Source organism: Oryx dammah, unplaced genomic scaffold (assembly GCF_014754425.2).
Source record: "Oryx dammah isolate SB20612 unplaced genomic scaffold, SCBI_Odam_1.1 HiC_scaffold_23, whole genome shotgun sequence".
In the NCBI taxonomy this organism is placed as follows: domain Eukaryota; kingdom Metazoa; phylum Chordata; class Mammalia; order Artiodactyla; family Bovidae; genus Oryx; species Oryx dammah.
In genome coordinates this window covers 101,394,275-101,419,323 of record NW_024070207.1, presented here as the reverse complement: position 1 = coordinate 101,419,323, position 25,049 = coordinate 101,394,275, and the positions used below count along the sequence as shown (strand labels likewise).

Genomic DNA, 25,049 nt, shown 5'->3' with positions numbered 1-25,049 from the left:
ATGCAGAGGGGGGAACAGGGAATGACTGTTAATGGGTATGGAGTTTCTTTTGGGGATGATGAAACTATGCTAAAGTTAGTGATGATAGTTGTAACAGCTATATCAATATATTAAAACCTATTGAATTATACATTTTAAAAGGGTAGATTTGTATCGTATGTGAATTATATCTCTTTAATTGTAAAGCTGTTATCAAAAAGTCCCTGGGATATCCCATTTCTTAAGAAATCCATATATTTTTCTTTCTCCTTGAAGTCTTCTGAAGAAGTTTATAACTCTTTTTGCTGTGTGTGCTTTCACAAAGCAGCTTGCTCTGGTTTCATCTGATTTTGTTTAATTTTAGTGTCAGAATCAACCCTGCTTACATATCCTGAGTCTTTTTCTTTTTTCAATTTGAGGCTTAACAACAAACAAAAAGAGGCAGCACTTCCCCAATGATTCAACAGGTTTTGATGGGCAGATGGTGAGCGTTTGTTTCCCTCATTGTTTGCTACCAGGAAGAAAGGTGTGAAATACTTCTCTGTGTCAAAATGTACGATTCACAAAATAATTCCTTCTTTTTATTTTAGCCTAGTCTGATTTATTGAAACACTAATGTCTCTTAATTTTATGTCGACTTTGGGCAAAATGTCATCATGTTCCAACGACTTTATTGGGAAAATAAGATAATAAATTTACCTACACAGATAGTATAGATGAAAGCTAAGACAGATGAACACTTTAGGCTGATATGTGACCAATATTAGGCTGATATGTGACCACTTTCAAAACCCATCACTACAGTCTTGAAATTTCCACCACAACGGACTAAAAATCTTAATTAGAATATTCAGAAATCAATAGCCAATCTACTTAGGTAGATCTTGAAATATTTATTTATTTGGGGGGGCAATTTTTTCCTGATTACAGGAGAGGAAGATACTGCTCGTGGCTTCCCCAATACCCATTCTTTAAAAAAAAAAAAAATTCTACTTTTATTTAGTGGTAACAGTGTGTCTAGCTAAAACAACCTACCTCATTTCAAGCTTCCCTGGAAGCCAGCAAAGGCCTTGTGACATGGGAGAGGAAGACTGCCCAGAATTTCCACAGACGTTATGTTTTCCTAATATAGATGTTGCCCCTTTCTTTGTTTTTTCCTCCAGCTCTACTGAGCGATGCTGCCCCTTTCTTATTCTTGCTGTTGAATGGGAGTATAATCTGTCACCCCAGAATATGCGTCCTTGGCATACAGATTACCTATATTTTTACTGTATAGAAATTATTTTATGATTATTTTTCCTTTTAATCCATTTTTATTTGACAATTTTTTGAACTTATATATGGATAGTTTACATTATTGGTAAATTTCCTTTGAGCATAGTAATGGGCTATTATAAAATATGTTTTACAAAAAGAGATGTTTGATGTTATAGAATTGAAGCCTAAACAATACATAGGGAAAGGAGTTTCAAAGGGGATGACGTATACATATTTAGAGAGTAAGGTGGTATGTACAAGTGATGGAAAGATGGTTTCTACATGTAAATGTTTCTATCCTATCATGTTTCTATTCTGAGACTTTGGCCAACTTGGTTCCCAATAAAATGGATCAGCTATACATGTAGGACCAGACCACTGCAGGGTTTTTCTTCACAACTGGAAACCAAATACAAGATTAACTCCGATCCAAGGTAATTTTTAAAACCAGTCAACATAAAGACATACGCCTACCAGTTTGGGAAGGGAATGAGAGGACAAGATATGATCAGCCGTTCAGCTGATTTGCTCCTTACTCCACCCAGTGCAACAATGGCCAAGTATTTAGCTAGTCTACCAACTTGCATTTTTGCAAGGTAAGTATCAAAACCAAGGGGAAAATGCATTATCATAGCTGACAGAAATCAAGAAAGATTTTTTTTAATGCTCAAAATGTGAAGTAAAACTAGAGAGAAAATACTGAGCAAATAAGGCACTTTGTCCCAAGGTATGGAAACATCGACAAAACTATTACCAGTTATAGCTGACCTTTACTGGGTAAAACCTGGACAAACAGGACAAACTCCTTTAAAAGGAAAGCCTTCAAAGGGTCAAATCCCATGGTATTCACAGACCGGGCAGGCTGCTACAGGGCACGAAGAGTCTATTATACAGAGAAAAGCAGTAGGAGCACAATTATCTTTGAAACCTTTCGGGCTGCTGCAGTTTGCTATGCTAAGGCAGGAAGGGATGTCACCCCACTTTTGCTCTATAGTTGCCTGGTTGAGTGACTTCCTTTAAGAGAAATGCCTTATCTTTGCCAATTTTTATGAAATAGTTTCCAATTCTATTTCTACCTTTATCTCAGGAAATTCCAAGTGAATAAGAAACTCATGTTGTCTCCCTAAAATAGCCAACTCTTCGTACATTTTTCCTTTAATAAGGTGACACAGACTGCTTTACTTTGTTTGAAAATTTCCAAGTGTTGCCACGGAAGGACTTTCCACTGACAGTCTGCAAATAGACAACCCATGAAGAAATTATTGTAGCTATGGTCAACAGAGTCAGTGTTTTGGACAGCTTCATGGAACAAGTCTTACTAGAAGTACTGGGAGACTACCTTTAGAAAATTATTTCTCCCGGACACATATTTTAGAGTGGACAAAAGTAACTGAGGTAAACAAAGCCATTATAATTTAAAAATATAGTCTTTTTAGGGATTATTTTTCTCAATTTTGTACAAAACCACAATTACCAGTATGTGAGTTCCAACTCCTACATAATATTGTAGGCTTATCTTTCATCTACATTTTAAGTCGGGGATAGAAATGTTGTGGTTTCCTGTGGTGGAATCGGCCTTACCAAAATAAAGAAACTATCTGATGAACTCAAATCAGAGGATGGATGTACCAGTCACTTATTTTCTAGGCTTTGAGTTACTCTGGAGAGTAGCTAAAGCTTAATTTATCCATGTTCTTAAAACCTAATTTGTATAACATGGCCCAGTGGTATTATCAAATCATTTTCTATATTAAGTAATAAAAATTCAATCTGATGACCTAGTCAATTATATTTAAAACTTATTATTTTGGTTCACTGAAACCAATTTGGCACTTACACTTTTACTCACTTTATCCAAAATTCCATGGAAATGACAGAAAATATTCAGGTACTAAAATAATAAAATTTAATCAGCATGGAAAACAAGAATGGGAACAAGCAGAGGGACCAGGATATTTGTGGAAATGCTGAAAGATAGAGATAGGATCTTTGGATAAAGAACACAGAGGAGAGGAAATGTAGCTGCAAACACCGGAAATAATCTAAAGCCTCAGAGAAGTCTCATAGTAGGGTGTTGGTGTTGGGATGATCAGAGGATGTGTAATGGGAGAATTGAACTCATATAGGATTGGTTCAAGGATTGGTTCAGGTCCTTTGGAAAGCTCCCTGTGGAAGAAACTTGAAACCCTGACCTGAAGGATGACAAGGAGTCTAACAATAGACTAATGTCTTTAAAGAAGATTGGTATCACTAGAGTTGAGAGAGGGAGGTAGAGAGGGGTAGAAAATCAGAGGGAAGGCCAGCAAAAGGTAGGGCTCTGTAGAGCATGTTCAGTATTTAAATTGTGTTGTTTAGTCACTAAGTAGTGTCTGACTCTTTGCGACGCCATGGACTGTAGCCCTCCAGGCTCCTCTCTCCATGGGATTTCCCAGGCAAGAATACTGGAGTGGGTTGTCATTTCCTTCTCCAGGGGGTCTTCCTGACCCAGGGATTGAACCTACATTTCCAGCTTTGGCAGGCAGATTCTTTACCACTGAGCTAACTGGGAAGCCTAAGTGTTTAAATAGATAGCTATTAAAGAGTTGTGTACAGCACAAGCAATAGTCCAATAAATCTTGTAAAAACATTTATTCTTTTTGCCATATTGAAAATGGAGTGCAGGGTGTTAAGGGTAGATGGATAAAGTACAATAGGATAGACAAAAGGAGACTGGCACAAATGAATATCATAAACCTCATATAAAAAGGTTTCTTCCTTTCAAATCTCTTCACTTTTCTACCCACCTCTCCCCACCCCACCCCCACCCCCCACCATCATAATCCAGAGTAGTTTCCACCACCAGGATTACTGAAATGGCCTCCAAACTGATATCCTTAATCCTCATCTCTGGCCTACTCCAACATCATCCATCATAGTGTAAGCGAACAGTTTTTCCTAATCATCATTTTTTCCACTTCATTTCTCTGCTTAAAAATTGATCATGTCTTCATATTACTTATAGATGGGGTTTGAGAGGATTAAAAACAAATCTATTTTCTTCACTCAGGTTCTTAATTAAATAAGTCACAACACAGGAGTCAGACAGATACAGAGGAAAGTATCTCCTGTATCAATGAGAAAACTGGTTATCAGTGAACATGGCATAAGCCTTCTTGCTGTGCATGCTTGGTGATAATTTGCCTACTGACACCCACTGAATAGCAGCCAATCTTTTCTCATGTTGGATACTTCCATATAATTTATACATGATGGAGAGACAGAGCCCCAAAGTAAAAGATGCTGAGACAATTCCTCCTCCTCCAAAAATTCCAGATAGTTCACCTTTGCTTTCTTAATAGCAGTACATGAAGGGATAGGGCAAAAGGGCAGTAATATTCCACTAATGTAGTTCCTTCCACAACTGGATACCTGAAGCAAGAGGAAAGGAGGGTCCATATATCATATACATTATAATTTAATACCAATCAGTCAAATTTAATACCAATCAGTCTTTTCTCAAACCAAACTTAAGGTTGGCATTATTATCTGAATGTGTTTGGGAAATTTTTAATTTTATGTGGTTCATTATCATAGCCATGTTCACTGGTATGTTTATTTATCTCTAAAGGAGGTTTAGGTATGATATATCTTCTCTCTCATACTGAATTTCTAGATAATGAGCACTATATTAGAAATCTATAATGATAACAATCATACTAATCTTAATTCTCCAGACATTTACAGTAATAAAAAATCTCTAATATTAATACATGACATTTTTAGAAATATGTTATAAGTAAATCAAATACAATAGACTACTAATACTATTATAGTTAAAAGATGTTTCAAAATACTGTACTATTCCTAAGAACTATAAAACATTATAGTAACCTATAAAATTAATGCTTCAATGATTCTAAAACATATCAGTTGAAGATAATGCATATATGTTTTATATATTAGGATAAATTATAAATATTTATCATAGGAAAGATAAACTATCTCTGTGTTTCTATAATGTGTATCACCCTGACACCAAGGCACTCAACATCAACTACCATTAATAATGATATATTTTATAATTATAGCAGTTAACTGATGAGAAATAGTGACTTTTTACACATACTTGAATATGAAAGTAGGCCCCCCTATCTTATTAAAATATCTAGTAGAAATTAGTATAAGTCCTTGTTTATTCATTCCAAAAAGAGCAGGAGTATTTTTAATACATTTGTTGGAATTCAGTATCTGTTAAATAATAATATTTATTATATCTGCATATTAAAAAATTTTAATTATATAGCAGTAGAAAATTACTGAGAATATTCACAATGTACACAGCTAAAGGAAACACTTTTCTCATGAAAAAGTCAATTTGGGTACCTCTGTCAGGATTAAATGACTTAGATCCATTTCTCCCTGCTACTTCCCACTAACATAACAAAAAGCATTGATAATAAACCAAGGAACAACCATAAGTAACTCAGAAAGGTGGTAAGAAGAGAACTGGGGAGGGTGGAGATGCTAGTACTGGAAAAGTAGCTGAGTGACTTACGTTGCCTCACCCAATAGAGTAAGATGGCCCCAACCTGGCATTTCATAACCTGCAACTAGCATTAGAAGGAAATGGCAACCCACTCCAGTATCCTTGCCTGGAGAATCCCTCAGGCAGTGGAACCCGGTGGGCTGCCATCTATGGGGTCGCACACAGCAGCAGCATTAGAAGGCAGCCTAGACAGGCTCATCCTTCCTTCAAATCCAACAGTCCAACAGGACATCAGGCAACCTGACTCCATCTTGGATGCAGCGGGCAGATACAATCCCAATATCTGCCAATAATAAATGACCAGGGGAAGTACTCTCCATTCCTGTTGGGCTTGCATTTTTTTCTCACATCTACAGACACTGACACATGTCATAAAGGTACATAGAATTAAATATATGTGCATGCACACATACACACATACAAGTGAGCACTGAGAAAATCTGAATACAATTGGAGTATTGTATCATTGTCAATATCCTCGTTGTGCCATTGCACAAGTGTTTTTCAAAATGCTACCATTGGGTGGAACTGAGTAATATGTGCACAGGGTCTCTCTCAGTTATTTCTTATAACTCATGTGTATCAATAGTTACCTCAGTAAAAATTTCAATTTTTTAAAAAGTCAATTTTTATTTTCCCTTCTATATTTGAATTTCACTGGATGTGGTATTTATTTTACCCACTAGATAATTGAGAATCATCCCACTTTGTGTTTACTCAAAGCTAGTTAAACTCAGAGCAATCTTATTTTAAAGGAATGCTGCATGGTATGACCTTATCAGCCATTTACTAACTTATTTGAATAGACATTACGTACATGAGCTGGTCTTTGAAGCATCTTTTCTGCCTGAAGCTGTTTTTGTTGTTTGTTTTTTTCTTTCCAATTTTAAACAGGAAGTATTCCTTCCCTGTCAGCTCAAGAAAATTTCAAGTTATTAACTAGGATTCTTCTGAGCCATAATTGATACAAATAGTTCATTAAAACACCTATCTAAAATCTGTAACATGTTCTTAAGGGAGGTGGTCTTAGGAAGAAAGGAAGTGATGGTTATTGATCATTAACAGCCCAAGGAAGTGTGACTGTGGGCAAGTTATTTTACCTCTGTGCTTTCATTTCCCTATGTATAAAAACTGAACTAACAGTAAAACCTATTTCCTAGGGTGGTTATATACTAAAATATTATATATATATATATATAAAACCTTTAGTTCAGTGCCAGGTATATGGTAAGCACTTCAGTAAATATTAACTATTATTTCTACTCATAAAACATAAATCATTCTTCATTAGAATTTGTATAACTAAACAAGGTAGCACTTTAAATCTACTTTAACATAAGCAGCTGCCTCTCTTTGGAATCCTTTTAAGTACTGTTTGTATCACCCTTGTTGTTAGCATTTGTGCAGTGTACATCTTGTATAATTAACTCCTGGATAAAAAGAAATATCCTTCCCCTTTTCTTTACTAGCTGTTTAATAGTATAGCTTCAGCTCTTCCACCAAAAACATTAGAATTGTCACTTAATTTTCAACCTCCCAATATTTAATTGAAAGATGTGCAATATAATTAAAAAGGTACCCATAGGGCAACTAATTCTGAAGACTAGCGATATTTGAATGAAGGAAGTATGCTTAATTTCATTTTCATGCTTTAGCAGTTCCTAGCTTACATTGATAAAGAAATCCTAAGCTCTACATCTCCATAAGAAGATAGTCTTACAATGCACATGTGACTAGATAAAATTCTTATGTGTATATGCTTTTGTGTGTATGCACACATGGAAAGCTACACAAAAATACAGATATTTTAATTTGGATAATTCTAGGGCTTTATATAATGTGACTCTCATACACACAATTATGGTATTTTCCCTACCAGAACAAGACAGCATATTCTAATTTTTTGGACATTATATGTATTTTATTGTTTACAATGTACTCTACAACCTAATTTTGATTAAAAAGGCAAATGATTAAAAGTATTGATTGCTACAATTAATAGCTTGGGATAGTTTTATTTTATTTTATTGCCATAACTTAGGGCATTCATTCCTCCATGTCTACTATAGCACATGGATCCATTCCTAAGGGGAAACATATTAGAATCCAAAGTTTATTCCTGAAGAATCTTAACAAATTTCTAACATCTTTGGAAAATGACAGGAAAATTCACAATTTCTACTATAGTCTTCTGATTTAAGTCAAGGAAAATAATTTTAAAGATAATAGGACAGCCCAGGGAGGTGAGCTCCAGCCAGTTACCGTGGAAAAACCAGAGGCAGTCACAGTCATAAAGTTGCCAACACCACAGTTGGGAGACTTGCCAACAAAGCAGATGCCAAAGCCAGAAAAATAGCTCCTCAGATTGACTGTTGAAATCCACAAAGGCCAAGTGCTTCATGTGTGGGTCTGACTACAGAACTGCCTTTTCCCCAAAAACATATTGTTTATTTGCTTTATATTATAGAAAGTGTTGGAAATGTAAAAATAATATTGTTATATATAAGAAGAAAAATCTGCTCAAGGACCAGATCAGCTTTCCTTTAGTGAACAATAAAAAAGAAACTCTGAAGTTATATATCTTTTATAAATTTTAACTTTCCTTCTCTATGACTCAGTTTCTCTATCTGTAAAATGGAGATAATATAGCATCACCGTGTTACTGTATGGGAAAAAATGAAATAATAGATGTGATAGACTAAGCATAATGCCAAGCAAATAGCACTCATCAAACACAGGAATAACAATTGTTATTCCTATGATCATTTCTATAATTATACCCAGTTGCATGCATGCATGGATGCATGCTCAGTTGCTTCTATCGTGTCCGACTCTTTGCGACCCCATGGATTGTAGCCCACCAGGCTCCTCTGTCCCTGGGACTCTCCAGGCAAGAATACTGGAGTGGGTTGCCATGCCTTTCTCCAGGGGCTCTTCCCGGCTCAGGGATCAAACCCACATCTTCTGCGTTACTTGCACTACAGGTGGATTCTTTACTGTGGAACATATGGGGAAGCCCTATACCCAGTTAGTTAAGCTTATATTATTGTATTCATTTTTTAAATTTTTTAAATTTATTTATTTTAATTGGAGGCTAATTACTTTACAATATTGTATTGGTTTTGCCATACATCAACATGAATCCACCATGGGTGTATACTCATTTTCACTATATTGATTCTTCCAATCCATGAACACGGTATATTTCTCCATCTAATAGTATCCTCTTTGATTTCTTTCACCAGTGTTTTATAGTTTTCTATATATAGGTCTTTAGTTTCTTTAGGTAGATATATTCCTAAGTATTTTATTCTTTTTGTTGCAATGGTGAATGGAATCATTTCCTTAATTTCTATTTTCTCATTATTAGTGTATAGGAATGCAAGGGATTTCTGTGTGTTGATTTTATATCCTGCAACTCTACTATATTTATTGATTAGCTCTAGTAATTTTCTGGTGGAGTCTTTAGGGTTTTCTATGTAGAGGATCATGTCATCTGCAAACAGTAAGAGTTTTACTTCTTCTTTTCCAATTTGGATTCCTTTTATTTCTTTTTCTGCTCTGACTGCTGTGGCCAAAACTTCCAGAACTATATTGAATAGTAGTGGTGAAAGTGGGCACCCTTGTCTTTTTCCTGACTTTAGGGGAAATGCTTTCAATTTTTCACCATTGAGGATGTTTGCTGTGGGTTTGTCATATATAGCTTTTATTATGTTGAGGTATGTTCCTTCTATTCCTGCTTTCTGGAGACTTTTTATCATAAATGGATGTTCAATTTTGTCAAAGGCTTTCTCTGCCTCTAGTGAGATAATCATATGGCTTTTATTTTTCAATTTGTTAATGTGGCGAATTACATTGATTTGCGGATATTGAAGAATCCTTGCATCCCTGGGATAAAGCCCACTTGGTCATGGTGTATGATCTTTTTAATGTGTTGTTGGATTCTGATTGCTAGAATTTTGTTAAGTACTTCTGCATCTATGTTCATCAGTGATACTGGCCTGTAGTTTTCTTTTTTTGTGGCATCTTTATCAGGTTTTGGTATTAGGGTGATGGTGGCCTCATAGAATGAGTTTGGCAGTTTACCTTCCTCTGCAATTTTCTGGAAGAGTTTGAGTAGGATAGGTGTTAGCTCTTCTCTAAATTTTTGGTAGAATTCAGCTGTGAAGCCGTCTGGACTTGAGCTTTTGTTTGTTGGAAGATTTCTGATTACAGTTTCAATTTCTGTGCTTCTGATGGGTCTGTTAACATTTTCTATTTCTTCCTGGTTCAGTTTTGGAAAGTTGTACTTTTCTAAGAATTTGTCCATTTCTTCCACGTTGTCCATTTTTTTGGCATATAATTGCTGATAGTAGTCTCTTATGATCCTTTGTATTTCTGCATTGTCTGTTGTGATCTCTCCATTTTCATTTCTAATTTTATTGATTTGATTTTTCTCTCTTTGTTTCTTGATGAGTCTGGCTAATGGTTTGTCAGTTTTATTTATCCTTTCAAAGAACCAGCTTTTGGCTTTGTTGATTTTTGCTATGGTCTCTTTTGTTCCTTTTGCATTTATTTCTGCCCTAATTTTAAAGATTTCTTTCCTTCTACTAACCCTGGGGTTCTTCATTTCTTCCTTTTCTAGTTGCTTTAGGTGTAGAGTTAAGTTATTTATTTGACCTTTTTCTTGTTTCTTGAAGTATGCCTGTATTGCTATGAACTTTTCCCTTAGCACTGCTTTTACAGAGTCCCACAGGTTTGGGGTTGTTGTGTTTTCATTTTCATTCATTTCTATGCATATTTTGATTTCTTTTGTGATTTGTTGGTTATTCAGCAGCATGTTGTTCAGCCTCCATATGTTGGAATTTTTAATAGTTTTTCTCCTGTAATTGAGATCTAATCTTACTGCATTATGGTCAGAAAAGATGCTTGGAATGATTTCAATGTTTTTGAATTTACCAAGGCTAGATTTATGGCCCAGGATGTGATCTATCCTGGAGAAGATTGTGTGTGCGCTTGAGAAAAAGGTGAAATTCATTGTTTTGGGTGTGAAATGTCCTATAGATATCAATTAGGTCTAACTGGTCTATTCTATCATTTAAAGTTTGCATTTCTTTGTTAATTTTCTGTTTAATTGATCTATCCATAGGTGTGAGTGGGGTATTAAAGTCTCCCACTATTATTGTGTTATTGTTAATTTCCCCTTTCATACTTGTTAGCATTTGTCTTACATATTGCGGTGCTCCTTTGTTGGGTGCATATATATTGATACTTGTTATATCTTCTTGGATTGATCCTTTGATCATTAGGTAGTGTCCTTCTTTGTCTCTTTTCACAGCCTTTGTTTTAAAGTCTATTTTATCTGATATGAGTATTGCTACTCCTGCTTTCTTTTGGTCTCTATTTGTGTGGAATATCTTTTTCCAGCCCTTCACTTTCAGTCTGTTTGTGTCCCTTGTTTTGAGGTGGGTCTCTTGTAGACAACATATATAGGGGTCTTGTTTTTGTATCCACTCAGCCAGTCTTTGCCTTTTGGTTGGGGCATTCAACCCATTTACGTTTAAGGTAATTATTGATAAGTATGATCCCGCTGCCATTTACTTTATTGTTTTGGGTTTGAGTTTATACACCCTTTTTGTGTTTCCTGTCTAGAGAATATCTTTTAGCATTTGTTGGAGAGCTGGTTTGGTGGTGCTGAAATCTCTCAGCTTTTGCTTGTCTGTAAAGCTTTTGATTTCTCTTTCATATTTGAATGAGATCCTTGCTGGGTACAGTAATCTGGGCTGTAGGTTATTTTCTTTCATCACTTTAAGTATGTCTTGCCATTCCCTCCTGGCCTGAAGAGTTTCTATTGAAAGATCAGCTGTTATCCTTATGGGAATCCCCTTATATGTTATTTGTTGTTTTTCCCTTGCTGCTTCTAATAATTGTTCTTTGTGTTTGATCTTTGTTAATTTGATTAATATGTGTCTTGGGGGTGTTTTGCCTTGGGTTTATCCTGTTTGGGACTCTCTGGGTTTCTTGGACTTGGGTGATTATTTCCTTCCCCATTTTAGGGAAGTTTTCAACTATTATCTCCTCAAGTATTTTTTCATGGTCTTTCTTTTGTCTTCTTCTTCTGCAACTCCTATGATTTGAATGTTGGAGCGTTTAATACTGTCCTGGAGGTCTCTGAGATTGTCCTCATTTCTTTTAATTCGTTTTTCTTTTTTCCTCTCTGATTCATTTATTTCTACCATTCTACCTTCTACTTCACTAATCCTATCTTCTGCGTCCCTTATTCTACTCTTTGTTGCCTCCAGAGTGTTTTTGATCTCATTTATTGCATTATTCATTATATATTGACTTTTTTATTTCTTCTAGGTCCTTGTTAAACCTTTCTTGCATCTTCTCAATCCTTGTCTCCAGGCTATTTCATCTGTGATTCCATTTTGATTTCAAGATTTTGGATTATTTTCACTATCATTATTTGGAATTCTTTATCAGGTAGATTTCCTATCTCTTCATCTTTTGTTTGGTTTTGTGGGCATTTATCCTGTTCTTTTCAGTTCAGTTCAGTATCTCAGTTGTGTCCGACTCTTTGCACCCCATGAATTGCAGCACACCAGGCCTCCCTATCCATCACCAACTCCTGGAGTTCACTCAGACTCACGTCCATCGAGTCCGTGATGCCATCCAGCCATCTCATCCTCTGTCATCCCCTTCTCCTCCTGCTGCCAATCCCTCCCAGCATCAGTCTTTTCCAATGAGTCAACTCTTCTCATGAGGTGGCCAAAGCACTGGAGTTTCAGCTTCAGTATCATTCCCTCCAAAGAAATCCCAGGGTTGATCTCCTTCAGAATGGACTGGTTGGATCTCCTTGCAGTCCAAGGGACTCTCAAGAATTTTCTCCAACACCACAGTTCAAAAGCATAAATTCTTTGGCGCTCAGCCTTCTTCACAGTCCAATTCTCACATCCATACATGACCACTGGAAAAACCATAGCCTTGACTAGACGGACCTTTGTTGGCAAAGTAATGTCTCTGCTTTTCAATATTCTATCTAGGTTGGTCATACTTTTCTTCCAAGGAGTAAGCGTCTTTTAATTTCATGGCTGCAATCACCATCTGCAGTGATTTTGGAGCCCCAGAAAATAAAGTCTGACACTGTTTCCACTGTTTCCCCATCTATTTCCCATGAAGTGATGGGACCATATGCCATGATCTTTGTTTTCTGAATGTTGAGCTTTAAGCCAACTTTTTCACTCTCTACTTTCACTTTCATCAAGAGGCTTTTTAGGTCCTCTTCACTTTCTGCCATAAGGGTGCTGTCATCTGCATATCTGAGGTTATTGATATTTCTCCCGGAAATCTTGATTCCAGCTTGTGTTTCTTCCAGCCCAGCATTTCTCATGATGTACTCTACATAGAAGTTAAATAAGCAGGGTGACAATATACAGCCTTGACATACTCCTTTTCCTATTTGGAACCAGTCTGTTGTTCCATGTCCAGTTCTAACTGTTGCTTCCTGACCTGCATATAGGTTTCTCAAGAGGCAGGTCAGGTGGTCTGGTATTCCCATCTCTTTCAGAATTTTCCACAGTTTATTGTGATCCACACAGTCAAAGGCTTTGGCATAGTCAATAAAGCAGAAATAGATGTTTTTCTGGAACTCTCTTGCTTTTTCCATGATCCAGTAGATGTTGGCAATTCGATCTCTGGTTCCTCTGCCTTTTCTAAAACCAGCTTGAACATCAGGAAGTTCACGGTTCAGGTATTGCTGAAGCCTGGCTTGGAGAATTTTGAGCATTACTTTACTAGCATGTGAGATGAGTGCAATTGTGCAGTAGTTTGAGCATTCTTTGGCATTGCCTTTCTTTGGGATTGGAATGAAAACTGACCTTTTCCAGTCCTGTGGCCACTGCTGAGTTTTCCAAATTTGCTGGCATGTTGAGTACAGCACTTTCACAGCATCATCTTTCAGGATTTGAAACAGCTCAACTGGAATTCCATCACCTCCACTAGCTTTGTTCATAGTGATGCTTTCTAAGGCCCACTTGACTTCACATTCCAGGATGTCTGGCTCTAGAGGAGTGATCACACCATCATGATCATCTGGGTTGTGAAGATCTTTTTTGTCTAGTTCTTCTGTGTATTCTTGCCACTTCTTAATATCTTCTGCTTCTGTTAGGTCCATACCATTTCTGTCCTTTATCGAGCCCATCTTTGCATGAAATGTTCCCTTGGTATCTCTAAGTTTCTTGAAGAGATCTCTAGTCTTTCCCATTCTGTTGTTTTCCTCTATTTCTTTGTTCCTTAACCTGCTGGGTATTCCTCTGTCTCTTCGTCTTGTTTATATTGCTGCGTTTGGGGTGGCCTTTCTGTATTCTGGCAGTTTGTGGATTTCTCTTTATTGTGGAGTTTCCTTGCTGTGGGTGGGGTTGTATCGGTTGCTTGTCAAGGTTTCTTGTTTAGGGAAGCTTGTGTCGGTATTCTGGTGGGTGGAGCTGGATTTCTTCTCTCTCTTTTCAAAGACAATCGGTTGCTTTTCTGGGTGCCTGATGTCCTCTGCCAGCATTCAGAAGTTGTTTTTTTGGAATTCACTGTGTTTAAATGTTCTTTTGATGAATTTGTGGGAGAGAAAGTGGTCTCCCCATCCTATTCCTCCACCATCTTAAGACCACCTCCTATTGTATTTTTAATATTTGTATTATTATACCAAGTTAGACGAATCAAAACTATTTTTTAAAGCTTTTCCACAAGTTACTTTATCACACATTTTTGTTTAACACAAATAAATTATTTGGAAATCTATTTTATGTAAGTATGTTATAAATAATATACTACTATCTTTTCACTTATTTTCTTGGTGACTTTAGAAATTCAAATATTAAGAAATAATTTTCAAAGAAAAAGATCATAGCATCATTTTCTATGCCTCTCTAGGTGAGTATTAACTGTGCTAATAGCCAGATCAAGTTGTATATACACTACCCATTACACTCAATTTAAATTTTAAAACAACTCAAACAGAGGGACATTTCATTTTAGTCCTTATAGTATACCCATTTTGGTTTTTTTTTTAAAGAAATAATATAACCAATCCTCCAGGTGATTTTCTCAGTTTTCAGTTAATTTCTGTCATCATCAGAATTGAAACCAACAAATTAAAACCTGTGATCAATATCACTGAGTCATGTTTTTTTTAAAAAAAATTAGAATATCAGCCATTAATTCAAAAGGCTGAATGACAAGAATTCTTTTTTTTTTTAATCTTCTATCTTATTTCCATGAACTCAAGAGTTTCTCTACATTCCTTATAAAGTATGTTCGTCCCTTCAGTGAACTAGTTGAAAACCTACAGGAAACAGGAATTCATTTTATTGCAACCCTTCCTTTTTCTGTGAAGGTTATGAGGAAGATTATGAATTTCACATTTCTGTGAAAAACTAGCAGCATAATGTAGATCTGGGAGCAGGATATGCCAAGATGCTTCTGAGGTCTGTCTATTGGTCAGGAATGCATGACAATTTAGGTCAACCATTATTCTATGTTCAAAAAAAACCAGGACATGAGGCTCAAGATTGTTTTTTTATGTTTTGCTCCACTTGAATTGCACAGGCAGATCCAATGACATAAATGAGGCCTTATACGACCTGACATCCACATGCCTAATCTAGCAGAACCTTGACATTAATGGTACAGTCAGATGAAGCTAAAGGTTCCTCCAATGCCCATGTCGATGTCAGACTGAGTAGAAGCTCCATGCTTGGCAATCTCGCTTGAGTGCTTTGCAGTCCTGGCATGTCACCTAACTGGCTGGTGCTTTCTAATAGGCCCTACACCACTTCTGATTGATGTGTGAGTGTGCAAACATTACGGGCATTCAGGAGCCAGATGGCCCACACAACAAGCACAGCAGCCAGGCAAAACACAGGCAGATTCAGCGCACTGCTGGAGAGTTACATTTTTGGTGATTCCTCACCACACTAAAGTATGCATAGTCTTATTTATTTGATTTCATTCCATACTAACCTACAACAATGTCTCCTTCTGTTGTTTCAGTGCCACATTCCAATGAAAGGAGCAAATTAATTTTTCCTTCCCATTTAGCAGGAAATGAAGACCTTTACGATCAACCTGATTCTACCATGCTATTTGTGGAAGCTGTCACGTGCTTTCTCAAGTTATAGATGAACAAAACCTGTTCACTGCTTCTCCAGGATAAACCAGTCATTTATTTTTGTCATCTCACTTAAATGGATTCTTTAAAACTTAAGCCCTAACATTTAAAAGGAAGTGTCCAGAAGAACGCATCCCTTCTCAAATCAGCAGTAATAGTGCATACATGTATCAGCCACACAAGAAAATGATACACTCACAAAACACTGCAAAATCACCTTATTCCTCAAAGTAAAAAGTTAAAGTCAGTTAATATTGGTCTTCTCTCCTCACACATGTAAAACACCATGTATGCATATGCTTGCATATGTGTGTGTGTGTGTGTGCATGCACACAAAGTGAATGGAGATTTCCACTGTAACTACTATGGTAAGAAAAAGCCGAATCCACAAATAAGAAAACCAGTACTTTTCAGTGTTAACAATGTATGAGTTAAAAGAATATGACAACTAACAGAAGTCTTTCTTGAATCTGGCTCAGTCATGCACACGTGTCTCTGACTTTATTCACTAAGATAAGCAGCCTTCTAGAAATCAATAAAAGAGAACCTTCAAAAGCACCAGTTTAAGATCTGGAGATCCGATGGAAGTTGGGAGACTTGTTCAAAGAAGTCTGAGGAATTACTTGGCTATTTCTTTACCATAGTTCTATCTTAAAATTGAAAAAAAAATACATAATACACTTGAGAAAATAGTAAGCTTGCTTCCTGAACTTAAAACAAATAGCTCTGTGTTGGATCCATTCTGAGCACATCATTCCAGGCTGTCAGGTCAGCCACACTGTTCATAGTTTCCCTCTGGAATAAGCTAATTCTGGAATCACTTTATAGTTTGGATACTTTCAGCATGAGATATTGATGTCCTTGTAGAGTAGATTATATAACATAGAAAAAGAAGGCTCATGTTTTACTGAAGTACATGTACTATACAAACTGTGTAATGTGACTGTGGAAGCCCATGTATGTGTTAAGAATTTTAATTACTTATGTAAGAGGAAGCAAATATTCATCTTTCATTTTTCATCTTGACCAACAGTTTTGATTTGCTTGGAAACAAAAGCTACCTTTTGCAGTAAACCACTGTTTCAACAGCAATAAATTTCACAATGAACAGTGGTCGGTTTAAACCGACCATTTAAAATTAAAAAAAAAAAAAAAAAGATGGTCATTAAAGGTCAAAGAATCTGCATGAAAAAAATACAGGAGGGTACTATAAAATGTAGTTTAAATCAAATTGTTATACATTAGGAAATCTTTAATGCCAATTCTGCTATAATTCAAGAAGCAAATAATGAAGAGGAATAAAGAAAAGAGTAAAGTGAAGCCAAATGTGTCATCACATAAAATAACAAACACCAGGGTAGGGTGCTATAAAGTTTTATTTCTACAGCTTTGAAAGAAGCTAAAAACTCACTTGTGACTCTCCAGCTCATGAGTAATGTGGTCATTTCAAACTTATGGCAATAAAAACTTTATAGCACCCCAGTTCAGAACATATGTCAAACAGAGAAAAAAGTAAAAATCAAAATGAAATGTGACAAAACACTGCAAAACACATCTCATCTGACACCACTATTCTGTTTTGGTCTAGGATTCAGCAGCCACTTTCATTTTGGAATTTCTTTCTCAAAATCATAAAGCAACTTGAAAGATCACTATGATTAACATCAAAGTAAATGTGGAGAAATGAATTTCTTGATTATACTGGTGCTCTCTATATGAATTTCAGGAAATGTCACAAATGTTGCAAAATTAAGAAGAGAAACCTAATTCCTGTTGCTAAAAAGTAATGTGTTTGACCTTCACATAGAAACAATGAAGACAAGCCACTTTCTTTTACAAAAATTTTACAGAAAATAGCATGTCTTTATAAGGAAAACTCAATGTTTTCAAAGGCTGTAATCATAATACATTTAAATGAACACATTGCTTCTATTATCATGGAATTGTTGATATTCATTCCAGGAGGTCATATTTTTCCAAGATTTTTGCCTGTTGATGAAATTATTTTATGAAAATAGTGTCTAATTAGACTTTAGTTTATTAGTATTAATTAGTTATATTTTGTCACTTAAACAACTGGTATAACTTTGGTTATTTGGCTATTCTAATTCTCACTCTATTTTCTTAGCTGTAGGGCCAGATTCTAATTAATCCTATTATTAATAGCTGTCTAATTTTTAGCGATTCTCTTTCATAGCCTAGAGATTTCATAGCTCTATATGAAAATAAGAAAAGCTGTCACTGATTAATATGTATTTGTTTTTATATTAACTGGGTAACTGTAATGTTACTACGCACAGTCATGTACTCCTTGATTGATGACCATGTCATCACACATAGAATCATCAAAATATCAAATGAAAAAGCAATGATCATATAGTTTATTTCTAATTTAAATTGTTTAAATTGTTTGGGGATTTCTTCTTTGCCTATAGCACAGATGTAATAGATTTCAAGGTAGTCATTTTCCTTCCAATCAAACTTTTAGGTGATTATAAATATCTTCCTATAGACCACATTCAGAAGCCTAGCTATAGTGTACCACCTCTGGGAAGAAAAAAAAAAAAAGTTAACATTTTTCCTACTGAAATAATGATAGAAGGAAAAAAAAGCTTAAAAATTCTAAGAGACACCCTGACCAACAGAGTACAATGCAATTCATTAGTCCTTGATAAAATCCAGAAATGACTCCATTGTTTCCCCTGAATTTCTATCCCTTCTAAAGAGGAGAGGAGTTAGCTGTTACCCACAAGTGTCAATTCAAAATAATGAGAGTGATTTAGGAAAAGTCACTAATTTTTTTTTTTTAATTTCCAGATACTATAATGTCCCATCATTACAAACGTCATTACTTTTAGAAGGTTAACCCTCTAAAACAGGCATTTTGATAGGGACAGAGTAAAGGGACAAAGGTGATTAAATAGTTAATCCCACTAGGAGATTGTAAGTAAACAATATGGGAGGTCCCTGTAAATTAATGATTACTTGAAAAAGAAAGTTTGCTTAACCACAAAACCAAGAAGGCTTGCTTAGAAACAAAACCATGCAACAGAGACATGAGACATGCTCCAAAACAATAAATCAATGGTGGCATGATACCTACATCCTGACCAGGGAGCTCAGTATGTTAGGACATGCTCTGTACACATAAAGAACAATAATTCATGGGCCTAGCCTGACCATGTGAAGACATGAAAACTCCCCTGCCCATCCTGAAGGAGGAACTAATGATAGAAACATGACATCCATTCAAGAAAGACAAAGAAGTTCTTCTCCCCTTCCCCACCTTTTCTTTGACTATAAAACTGTAGCCCAGTAAGTTCTCGGGGCACAGCACTCTCTCATCTGCCCACTTGTAAACCTCACAAGCGTCCTATTCTAATCACTTCTTATCTATCACTTTGCCTTTTGCTGGATTCTTCTGCTCTGAAACATAAAGGACTGGGGCCTCTTTGGATGCACCCTGAAACACCACCCATAGGTGTCAATTTCACATTAGATGATTCACAACTACAAGGATTTGAACTGTGATCAAATCCTATCACATGGATCCATGTTCAGTATTATTCAGTATATGCATATTACCTAGAGAGTTTAATGCTACACTTACATAGGGAAAAAACACTCTGCAAGTACATCTCCAGTTTGAAACAGTGTCTAAAAAGTGTTCATAAAAGGTTTGTACGTAACAAAGAAAAATATTATGTCCCTGTTCCTGACATCCACAACAATAATGGCAAAAGAAGGATAACAAGAATATACATTTTGATCTTACAAGCCAAGCTTCATTCTAGAAGAGGTGAGAACAGAGCATCCTGTACCTTAATTGGCAACCATAATTTGAGACCATTTTGGAGACTGTATTACAGTGACATTATCCTTAATTTGTTAAAATTCATTTTGCATCTAATTATAGTCATAATTGGAACAAATGTGAAGACGTGTAAAAACAGTACCTCTCTTCTCATTTAAAAATTATTGTATCTTATCTAAAATTTATTTTTCTTTGCAAACCAAATATTTCCGTTTAGATTTCATGTTTTTACTTAGTAAAAACAAAATCAAAGATCTCCATTAAAGTCAAACACAGGCTAAATTTTCCTATACCTTGAGGTGAAAGTTGGTACTTTAGAATGTAATCAATATATGCTAAATAATTACAAATTTAATAACTAAAGTTTGTACTGTTAAAAAAAGCTAACCAGTACTGTCCATTTGAAATTTTTGTGATGATGAAAATGTTCTATACCTGTATCATCCATTAAAAGTGAAGTGAAGTCGCTCAGTCGTGTCCAACTCTTTGCGACCCCATGGACTGTAGCCTATCAGGCTCCTCCCTCCATAGGATTCTCCAGGCAAGAGTACTGGAGTTGGTTGCCATTGCCTTCTTGAGGGGATCTCCCCGGCCCAGGGATCACACCTGGGTCTCCTGCATTCCAGGCAGACGCTCTAACCTCTGAGCCACCAGGGAAGCCCGTATCATCCATTAAGATGGCTAGAAACACATGGCTACTGCATGTGGCCAGTGCAATGGAGGAACAACATATTTTACTTTATTTTCACCAATATAAACTTAAATTTCCATATGTGCCTTCTGGCTACTGAATCAAATAGCACAAGTCTTGATGTTGTTATTGCTTGATCACTAAGTTATGGTCAACTCTTTGCAACCTCATGGACTGCAGCACACCAGGCTTCTCTATCCTTCACTGTCTTTCAAAGTTGCTCAAATTCATGTCCATTGAGTCCATGATGCTATCTAACCATCTCATCCTCTGGCATCTGCTTCTCCTCCTGCCTTTAATCTTTCCCAGCATCAGGGACTTTTCCAATGAATTGGCTTTTTGTGTCAGGTAGCCAAAGAATTGGAGCTTCAGCTTTAGCATCAGTCCTTCCAATGAATATTCAGGGTTGATTTCGTTTAGGATTGACTGGTCTGATCTCCTTGCAGTCCAGTGGACTTTCAAGAGGCTTCTCTAACACCACAGTTCAAAAGCATCAATTCTTTGGCACTCAGCCTTCTTTAAGGTCCAGCTCTCACATCCATACAGGACTACAGGAAAAACCACAGTGATATCTTTGCTTTTTAATATGCTGTTGAGGTTTGGTCATAACTTTACATCCAAGGAGAAAGCTTCTTTTAATTTCATGGCTGCAGTGATTTTGGAACCCAAGAAAACAAAATCCATCACTGCTTCCACATTTCCCCCTTCTACTTGTTATGAAGTGATGGGACTAGATGCCATAATCTTAGTTATTTGAATGTGGAGTTTTAAGCCAGCTTTTTCACTCTTCTCTTTCACCCTTATCAACAAGTTCTTTAGTTCCTCTTCACCCTCTGCCATTAGAGCAGTATCATTTGCATATCTGAGGTCACTGATATTTCTCCTGATGATCTTGATTCCAGCTTGTGGGTCATTCAGTCCAGAATTTCACATGATGTGAAAGTCTGCATATAAGTTAAATGACAGGGTGACAATATTCAGCCTTGATGTACTCCTTTCTCCATTTTGAACTAAACCTTTGTTCCATGTAAGGTTCTACTTATTGCTTCTTGACCCACATACAGATTTCTCAGGAGACAGGTAGGGTGGTCTGGTATTCCCAACTCTTTAAGAATTTTCCACAGCTTTTGTGATCCACACAGTCAAAGGCTTTAGCATCGTCAATGAAGCAGTGGTAGGTACTTTTTTCTGGAAATCCCTGGCTTTCTATATGAGCCAATGAATGTTGGAAATTTGATCTCTGATTCCTCTGCCTTTTCTAAACCCAACCTGTACATCTGGAAGTTCTCAGTTCACATACTGCTGAAGCCTAGCTTGAAGGATTTTGAACATAACCTTACTAGCATGTGAAAGGAGAAGGAAATGGCAACCCACTCCAGTATTCTTGCCCAGAGAATTCTGTGGACAGAGGAGCCTGGTGGGCTGCTGTCCATGGGGTCGCACAGAGTTGGACATGACTGAAGTGACTTAGCAGCAGCAGCAGCATGTGAAATGAACACAACTGTGTGGTAGTTTGAACATTCTTTGGCACTGGGATTGGAATGAAAACTGACCTTTTGTAGTCCTGTGGCCACTGCTGAATTTTCCAGATTTGCTGACATATTGAATACAGCATCTTAACAGCTAGATAAGTGTATACATTTATTAGTAATTAGCACAAGTTTAGGCATTAACTGGGATTCCCTGGCAGCTCAGATTGTAAAAAAGCTGCCTGCAGTGCAAGAGACTGGGGTTTGATTCCTGGGTTGGGAAGATCCCCTGGAGAAAGGAATGGCAGCCCACTCCAGTATTCTTGCCTGGAAAATTCATGGACAGGGCAGCCTGAAGGGCTACAGTTCATGGGGTTACAGAGTCGGATAGAACTGAGCGACTAACACACACAGGTGTTAATTACTAAAAATTTATACCCTTGTCTACACATATGTTATACACACCTATAGGGTTATGTGAACAAACATACACATAAATGGATACAATCTTATAGTTACTTGAAAATGTGTATCAAAAATTTCTCCAACTAAAATATACCACACACTCTTTCTTCATTTTAGTGAACATGAAGAATTCAAATTTATTAAGATAATTTTGACCAAAAATATCTTTCACATCAAATGCAACTAGTTAATTCTGCAAAACTTGTGATTTTTTTTCCTCAAAATTAACTAGAAAAACAACTTAATCCTCTGCTTTAATTTGCCATTTCACAGCTTGCAACTGTTTATTGTGAGTGCTCCTATTTTTTTTTCCTTCTGGGAAATTTTGCAATGCTATTATGCCAGTATATGTTTGACATTTTGACATTCTTTTGAAATTCAAAATGATTTGTACTGTTAAATATATTTATTTACATTAAAGAAAAATGCCATGATTTGGAAAAAGCATTCAGGTTTTGGAATGATTCCAACTAGTAAAGACCTTTTATCAGTAGTAACATCTATTTGATATAGATCCTTGATCTGATAGAAACCTGATTTATTTAAGTATTTGTAATTAAGCAACAATAAGGCCAATGGGTTGGTCAAAGTATACATTGTTTCAGTTATGGAAGATAAAAGAGTCCTAGAGATCTACTAGATAGGATAGTGCCTATAGTTAACTATATTGTATTGTATACTTAAAATTTTGTTATGAGGGTAGATCTTATGTTAAATGTAATAAAGTAAAAGAGAAGGGAGGAAACTTTTAGAGGTGAAGGCATAATTTATGTTATTATAATTGCATATGGTGACAATATACATTAAATATATACATCTTTTTTCATGGCAATCATATTTAATAAAAAATAAAAATTTTAAAAGTCTGAACAATGGGAAGTAAGACAACACACTGATTTCAAAGCCTTGGTAATAAAAAGAGCACTGGCACATCTTTCTTATTCATCTGGAAATGATGGGTGACCCAGATTTTCTCACACAAAAGAAATCTAGGTGTATAATTTAAATTATTTTAACTGTGTAGCAGACTTCTCCCGGTCACCTCTAAAGATACACTAAGATGCATGTTCTCAGTAGGAACAAAACATTCTGACTCTGATACTTCTAAAAATTTTGCCTTTTCTAAGTTTCTTAGGTGAGAACTCTTGTGTTATAATTTAGAAAAAGAAAAGTACACTGAATCTAGTCTTTCACTTTTAAATTTTTTCCCCTTAAACACTGGTTGTCTATATCGTATACTGCATCCCGGTAAAGAAAAAAAAAATGTACCAGATTTTTACTGAAACTGGTATGTTTTACAGAGTATGGGCCCCATACACTATAGTTACAGACAGCCTGTTTGGCAAAGTTCTCATTTCATATACAGATATTCTAGTCTATATAGCAATGAGAAAACAAACAATTCTTAGACTGACATAGTTACAAAGCCAAGAGGGAAGAGCAACTGTTTTCAAGTCAAAAACTTAAATTTAGGATCTGAATTTATAAATAAGTAGTTCAAAGGAGTCACCTAGAGAGGTGTTTTTCAAGCTACAGGTGAAAACTTGAGTAGACTGTGAAATCCACTTATATGTCATGCCAGCTTTTAATTTAACAAATCTAACACAATGGAATGGAAATTATTAGAGTGTGGCAACATATGGTAAGAATAAATTGCCTTTTTTAATGAAACTTCTTCCAAATTTGTGTGTGTGTGTGTGTATGCACACATGAGAGTAGAGAAAGAGGATCATAAGGAACTCATAGTTTCTCTTGAACTGGGTGGCAAACAGCAAATAGAAAAAAAAAGTGGAGGCCCCCAAAGTAGAGAAAGAATAGATTATTTTATAATCTGAACTCTGGACCCCTGAAAGACTTAGAAAGAATCCTAATTTTGTTACCCTCACAGATTATTTAACTTTTCTCTGCTTTTTCTCATGTGTCCATCACATAGTATCCATCTCAAAGTGTTGCTTTAAGAATTAAGTGAGGGACTTCCCTGGTGGTCCAGTGGAAGACTCCACTTCCACTTAGGAGGCACAGGCTCAGTCCCTGGTTGGGGAAAGAAAATCCCACACATCATGTGGTATAGTCATAAAATAATACAAATTTTTTTTAAATGAGATAACCCAAGTAAATCCATTATAGCAGTGCCTGGTATTTGATAATGTGTTAGTTGTTAGCATTTCATTTTTATCCTATGATCCTTGAGTTACTTTAGATTTTAGGTTCAATATTGAGCCTAAATGTGATTTTTTTTTAAGTGAATATTTTTTCCCTTGTTTTTAACTTAACATCTTAGGAAAGCACTGTGTTTTAAAAAATGAACATGTGAACTTTATCTAAAATTCCTAGTTATAGGACTTTGCTAACAGGCACATTTTTCATGAAACAAACAATTTCGGGCAACAAGCCCTCATTGTCCATTTTTCTAATACAAATTCCTCTGTTCTTGAAATGTCACTGACTGTCCCTATTCAGCTATGCCCTGCTTCTATCATGTCTGTCACCATATTCATTATAAACAAGATGGGTGTTTTGGGCATTGGGAGGCAAGAAGTTCACATTTTGTGATTTTTTAATATAATACTCAAAATCTTTGGTGGGGACTAGCCTTTTTACTGCCACTGATAAAGGCTATGACCCTATACCCTGAAGCAAGCCAAGTGAAATAAGATCTATTTATAAAGACTCAGACAGTAGGTACAACAGTAGCACTGACTGTGTTA

At 36.1% G+C, this 25,049-nt stretch overlaps 1 protein-coding gene, 1 long non-coding RNA gene and 1 other non-coding gene across 8 annotated transcripts in view; 1 reads left to right on the top strand and 2 right to left on the bottom strand.

Annotated features, from left to right (window-relative positions):
- DMD (dystrophin) overlaps window positions 1-25,049 on the bottom strand; it is a 2,254,125-nt gene that overhangs the window by 2,008,496 nt on the left and 220,580 nt on the right. The gene's annotated exons all lie outside the window — the stretch shown is intronic.
- On the bottom strand, window positions 20,301-20,373 carry TRNAS-GGA. Its single transcript has one exon. It is a non-coding gene; the product is annotated as a tRNA-Ser (tRNA).
- LOC120882362 lies at window positions 20,343-24,166 on the top strand. Its single transcript, XR_005725479.1, has 3 exons — window positions 20,343-20,378; window positions 21,484-21,487; window positions 24,088-24,166. It is a non-coding gene; the product is annotated as an uncharacterized LOC120882362 (long non-coding RNA).